The sequence below is a fragment of the Meleagris gallopavo genome, chromosome 3 (genome assembly GCF_000146605.3).
Source record: "Meleagris gallopavo isolate NT-WF06-2002-E0010 breed Aviagen turkey brand Nicholas breeding stock chromosome 3, Turkey_5.1, whole genome shotgun sequence".
NCBI classification, from domain to species: Eukaryota; Metazoa; Chordata; class Aves; order Galliformes; family Phasianidae; genus Meleagris; species Meleagris gallopavo.
In genome coordinates this window covers 64408080-64414709 of record NC_015013.2, presented here as the reverse complement: position 1 = coordinate 64414709, position 6630 = coordinate 64408080, and positions in this window count along the sequence as shown.

Here is a 6630-nt window from a genome sequence, read left to right as displayed (position 1 = left end):
TTTTTGCGCAGTGCCTTAGAAAAGAATTTCCCAACACCCATCTAAATCTGTTGATTTATATGATAAACCGCAAGGAAATTATTGGCATAGTAAATTTTTTCAGTCCACGTTTTATGACAACTTACATTTGTTTTTAAATTTTGTCTCAAATGTTCCATTGTAATTTAAGAGTACCAGCTATTGCAGGGTTGACAAAATCATAGTAGTGTACAGGAATCAATGAGAAACAGGTAATTTGTCCTAGCTGAAACTAAAAGTGGAGGCTGAGGTGCAATCTTAATTTCAATCTGAACAACTGAAAAAATAGCAGGAAGACTTTTTTCTAAGGTTGGGTAGATTTAGATATTAAGCTATAATGCTGTTTTTAAAGTAGCTCAAAGCTTTGAAATCAGAAGAAAAAGCATATAGTGTTGTTTTTTTTAAATATAGCTTATTAAGTGGTGATGTGATGGAACGTATCAACACTGTGACCTTGATGTGTTGCACAACAATTGGAAGAGCCAGACAAGCACACAGTAGATGTGGTGATTATTAGTCATTTATGAAGCTTGTTTGAGTGTTGGCAGTAGGGCAGCACTGAGAGAACGGTGACTTTTTATAAGTTTTTAAAAGTGTTATATGCCATGAAATAAAGTTTTGAACATGTTACTTCTACAAACATAGATTACAGTGCAATCTCTTCTCTGTGGGAGAAAGGTCACTGAGAATTAAAAAAAAAAAAGTAAAACATTCTGTCATTGCTGTGTTACTGTTTTATGTTTACAGAGTAGAGGATTTTCCTCCCACACTGTATGGGCGGAGAACCTAGGATGTAAGAAAGGTCAAAATTACTCTGACAAATGGAGTACTTCACTCTTTTCTCCTCCTGAACATGACATTAGTCATGTAATGATTTGTAGCCTCGCTTGTTGAGTGTAGAATTGGAAAATTAAAATTGCCCTTAAAATATGTGCAGCATTTTAGATTGGTGAAAGTAACAAGAGTTTTCGAATAATAAACTAAAATCCTGATGAAGAAGTTACTGGTTCTCAGGATAGTGTTGTGCTATGAGTGATTTAATGGTACTCCATATTTATTGCCTTTAAAAAAAAAAAAGTTATAAATACAATGAATTCTTTCAGTATTAATTATTAATTAAAACTTTTTAGGTGAGAATTTACAGCTAAGCTTTTTCTTCCCATTAAAAAAATACAACAGACACCCAATTGCACTTAATAATAGAAAAATAGTAGAAAATATTCAAAAGCCTGCTTTATGAAGCAATAAGTAATCCATGATTTTTGTTTTTGGTTGCTATAAATTCTTGTTATTTTGCTTAGTTAAATATATATATATATATATATATATGTACACACATATATATTTGTTAGGCTGTTAATTTCTCTTGCATAAATAGTTCTTGGTTTTGTTTGGTATCACTGAGACTGAAAGGTATCTGGGATCTATTTGCACATGGCATACAGGATTTCATTTAACTTTTTTATATAGAGGAAGGCTTTTTTGCATTACTGTAGTAGACTGGATGTACAATGTTTTTCAGAAGTTTGAGTCAGAATTATTTCTAGTCAATTACTTGAAACGTATGAATGAGCTATCCATTATACACTATCATTTAAACTGTTTTCAGGTAGTCATAGAGCACTTCAATTATGAAAACTACTTGTTTTAGGAGAACTGTTTGAAGATATTTAGCTGAAATAATCAAGTAGGTACTCATCATTTTTGTTTTCTTAACATAGGTAAGACTTTGTTTCAGGGCAGACATACCATGTATGAAGTCTTGTCTTAAGGGGTGTTAAAAGCAGAAAGAACCTCTAACCGACAGGCTGAGCTAGTGATGTCTTGGTGTACAAGCCTGCAAAATAGAATTTTGTAAGCTGTGGAGGCCAGCAAAGATAGTGCTCAGTGTGATGTGCACACCTGGAGGGTTCGTTTTCCCTCTTTGAGGAGATGTGATGGCTTACTGCACAGCTGCTAAGTCACCTGAGAAGTCACTTCAGCAGTTTTATGTTTGTTCTAGATTTGAGTGACCAAACAGCAACACAGATTGAAAATCCCTTATCAGTATTTATCTCCTTCATTGGTTGTGAATTATGAGTCACTTCTGTTTATAACAAAATCTATTAATTTACCCCTTGGGCTAACCTGAGAAGCTTTCAGTTCATAGTCTTAATAAAGATAAAAAACAACAATAAAATAACTAACACAAAAACCTAAGCGATATTTATATTTAAATCTTGAATGTATTTCTTATCACTGAATAGAGTCTGACCACGTGTGTGTAATAGATGCAGTAATCATCCCACTTACAAGTGGGAAATAATGCTTTTATGTGGAAGAACATTTAATAATTACATCATGTCACACTATTTAATCTGTTTATCTGTTTAATTGATTATTTAAGTTTCATAGCTATGTGTATTTTAAAATATGTAAGTTTACAGGATTTCTAAGAGTCAGAAGAGTACTGGTGCCAAAAGCATGGTTTGACAATTAAGTGTTAATTGTAATATACTGCTAAAACAGACAGTTCCCCTCCTTTCCCCTGGCCTTGTGTCCTTCTTCCCTTGCAGTAATTACAACAACTGTGTGTCCACAGAATAGGACAGATTCTTTTTCTGATCTGATGAAAAATGATTATGTGTGATGAAGCCCTGCTCTCCTGGAAGTGGCTGAACATCTGCACGACAGTGGGAATTAGGAATGAATTCCTGATTTGGCTTTGCTTGTGCACGGAGCTTTTGCTTTACCTATTGAACTATCTTTTCTTGAATCTATGACTTCTCACCTTTCTGATTCTCTTCCACATCCCATTGAGAGGAAGTGAGTGAGTAGCTGCACAGCACTTATCTGCCTGTCAGGTTTAAACCACAATAGGAGTTCAGTCTTCCAGTAGTTAAGCTGAAAGGTACAGATAGTCCAGTAGCTGCAAAATGGCTAAACCCTACATAGTAGAAGAAATGGAAACATGACATCTTAGAACAGGCTCACCCTCTTCTGAAGATGCTGCATTTGCAGCAAGTTGGGAATAAGGTAAAAACTTTCCCTGAGCCTGCATTTGCTCCTTCAAAAGACCTTAGACAGAAGTGGTAAATGTGCTCCTTAGTATTCTCAGCTAAGTAAGATAAAAATAGAAGAAGCAATTGATGAAAATAAGTAAGGAATAAAACAGCAATACAATTTCAAAGGTAAAAGACATCTTCAAAATAAAGCATATCTTTCATTTTTAGCTATGTATGCAGTTCATTTGTATTCTTGATAGACTTTTGTCTTGGTTTAATTCTATGACTTTTGCTAGTATGACACAGACAGTGCTTTCTGCAGGTGTGTCAAACTTGTGTTTATCAGAAGATCTCTGTTCCAGAGACATTTTAAGCTCAGTGCCCATAAGCTTGGCAGTGGAAGAAGTTGGACAATTCCTCCGAGGTATGTAGTCCTCTGTGCTCCGGAGACGTAGTCTCCTGGCACTGCAGATTATGGTTGCTATGTCACTGGAGCTACAAAGGGAGGTTGATGTCAACGCGCAGCTAACTTCTGTGGGAGAAAAAGATAAGGTGGAAGGCTAAAACGTACAGTGCGCTCAGACAAAAGAAAAAGAAACCAAGTTTGTGGTGTTATAGTGGAGGAAGAATGATAGAGGGAAAAGGGAAAGCAGAGGAATAAATACTGGTGACAATAATGGAGGGAATGGAATGTAAAGAACTCTGATCAATAAAAATAGCTAACCTTTGTAAAACTGGTTTAGATAGATCAGAAAATTACCTGAGAAATGAGGACTGAATATCAATTGCATTTCTGATTATGCATTGATATTCATGACTGAATATCAGTTACACAAGGTAATGCAAACTACATAGAAAGGTGGATTTTTAAATCCAATTCATGAATATTTTCAGATATATTTTTAGCAGGAGGTGCAGTTGCAATTTTCATGATTTGCACTACATACATTACTTGTGTGAGTCATCACCATGCATTTGATGAGACCAGAGCAAGATACATCCTGAAATAATGAAGATATCACATTAAATTCCTCTTACCTCTACAGTTTTCTTGTGTTTGTGATCTAGGACCACAATATAGGAAGCTTCTGGCAAAAACCAAAGTTGGCTGATGCAGGATGAGGCTGCACTAGCCCTAATACTAAAGCTCTCTTTCACACAACCAACCACAAATCTTTCAGTTCCTGCACTGACTATCTCTACAACTGCAACAGATTACGGGTTAACTGCACAAGTGTTTTCTCTCGTATTTTGTATAAGGGTCAACACCAAAATGAACAGTAAATTGCATTATAACGAACACCTTGTGAAATCTACCCACATTGCGACTTGGGGCTTTTCGGTGTTTAGATTACTGAGTAATCTTGAACAAAGAATACTATGAGCCATCACAAAGTCAGGGACAAAACTGAAAGGAAGAAAATACTTGTATTTATTAAACTCTTCCTGAAAGTCTGCTAATAATATTTTTTTCTTGCTGTGCTCAAATTCTTATAACATTATGCACTGTACAAACGCTTATTAATAATACTGCATCCAATTCAGGTTACTGAGGTACTGGGAGGGGATAATTCTCCTGCTGCCCCTATTGCAGTGATAATGATGAGGTAAAGAGATTGCACAAATATATCAGTCAATTGCATGACAATTGAAAAAAAAACAAAGATGTGTAGTGTAAAATAGATCTTTTGTGTAAGAGCAAGCTAGAAGTTTATGGATGATGTTTGGATTCTTCTAGTCACAAGTTTCAGCTGCAGAGTAACTGTTCAGTTTCATAAATATCTGGTTAAGATAGGGTGGGAAATAGCCCATCTCTGCTTTGTAATTTCTGTGAAGGGCAGATCCTGAACTTTGCTTCTCATGTTTGTTATCCTGAGGAATGGAATTTGCTGCTAGATTAAATAATTTCAGTAAGCAGTATTTTAGCCTAAAATGCAGGAGGTGTCTTTATTTTTAACGTTGAAAAGCTTTGGTGATTTAAAAAAAAAAGGCCTTGAACTTAAGGATGGTTAAAAGGTCTGAATTTTTGCTAAAGCCACTTATTGCTCACAGATTATTTATTACAAGCTGAGGACATATTTCTATTGATTACAGTTGTTACATACACTTTTATGCCTCTTTATAACTTCTGACCTTGATCAGTGTTTTCTAGAACAAGATTAAGATTCAAATCAGTTTTGTCTATGATTGTATCAACAAGAATAGTCAATATGTCCATGTTTTAGCTGAACACATGTCCATTGCTTAAACTTGATGTTCTTGCTATCTCTGTGGCATATGGCATTAAGAAATGTATTTTAGGATAAACATATGCTTGAATCATGCAAAAATAACAACATCTAGTAAAACAGCAACAGCAATGTTCTGCTTAATATTGTAACTGCCCAAGACAGTTATGAAGAACTGCGGGGGGAAAAAACACCTTCTATGTCTACTGAATGCAATAAATTCTCTGAGATTAAAAACATATTGAGAGATCATATCATGTATTAGCAGTAGCTTCTAAGAAATTCACTTAAATGAAGGCAGAAGAGCAATGCCAGCTTGCAGGGCTATCATGTATGACTGAGAATTGAGGTTGGATTTAGAGGGCAAAACGTATAGGATTCAGCTGACATCGCAATACGACTTCTATCCTTACTTCCATTGGGATGGTCTCATTTCCTACTCAAATCCACATATATTCATTTCTGTCATCAGCAAATTCCTCCAAAGCCCATAGGCTCATTCCTTTCTGCAACTAGCTCATGGAGCAACGATATTCCTCCTGCCTTCTGTTGGTCCTTTTATGCAGAACACTGTTGTACACTTGCTTTATCAACGGTAACACTGCTGACACGGAAACAATTTGGAATCTGATGCCACATTGTGCTGAGCTTCTGTTTTTCTCCAGATAGCCGTTCTCAAAGTTGAGGATACGTAAAAACATACCAGAAGTTAACACTTACAGCTGGAAGCAATACCTTGCGTCACATCAAATAATGTGATTACAGAAAGTAAGCGGGCTCTCAAATGTCTCAGACCCATCTTTAGTCCTAAACTTAAAGTGTTAGATTTCAAAGGCAAATATAAACAGAGAACCATTGTTCAGCCATTTAATTGGATCTGCACCCATTAGGCCACTTTCAAAAGGAACATCAGGTGCTGCCTGTGGTGGAGAGGTGCTTCAAGACGGTTCTTTGCATCATCACAAAGTACAGGTGTGAGGGGACTCAGAAAGCCCCCGGAACATACAGCTAGCTTAGCAGGGAGACAGAAGCTGTAGCTATAAAGCCAGCATCTCCAGTAAGTCTTTCTGTTTGTGTCTATGCTAACATTAGGAATTCCACGGGGTTGTCTTCGAAAGAAGCACTGTGTATGTTTACTTTGAGAACCAGATAGGTCTGAAACACACAGGCGGAAGTAATGGCTATATAGAAGGTGTTTCCACAGGGTGCTTGCTTTATGGGCTGCGTGCAGGTTGACTGCGGTGCTTGTTTGCTTTCACCTACACAGCCACCGCAAAGGCACCTGATGCAAAAGGCAGAACACTTCACTCCAGGAAATGAAAACAATCCAGAAATGCTCCCATCTGAAACACGCCCTTGCTAGTTCGGGCACGTCTGTCCCTGCAACGTCAGGGAAAGAA